This window comes from Pteropus alecto, unplaced genomic scaffold (genome assembly GCF_000325575.1).
Source record: "Pteropus alecto unplaced genomic scaffold, ASM32557v1 scaffold43, whole genome shotgun sequence".
NCBI classification, from domain to species: Eukaryota; Metazoa; Chordata; class Mammalia; order Chiroptera; family Pteropodidae; genus Pteropus; species Pteropus alecto.
In genome coordinates this window covers 8,021,911-8,022,275 of record NW_006435764.1, presented here as the reverse complement: position 1 = coordinate 8,022,275, position 365 = coordinate 8,021,911, and positions in this window count along the sequence as shown.

Genomic DNA, 365 nt, shown 5'->3' with positions numbered 1-365 from the left:
ATCCTCCCATGTGACTCACCCTGAAAAGAGCCAGAAAGTAACACTGTTCCGAGTTACCATCCCGAAGTGACTATAGCGGGGAGATTGGTCGTACGCCGCCGGACCTAAGTGGCTAACAGTGACCGCAATCCTCAGTCCCTCCTCGAGAACCGCGTGTCCAGAGTCGCGGGTCGCGCGCCCACGTTTTCTCCGTCCTCGGTCCCTTCTTGGACTGGCCGCTCTGGGAGCACAGGACCGCGCGCCGAACGGTTCGCTGGGACTGGAAGTGTGGACAGCGTCGGACGTCGGGTCTGTGCTGGCACAGCGCCAGGCTGGCGAGGCGCGGGCCTTGGGTTCCCTTGGCTCGCGCTGGTTCGGGGGAGGGT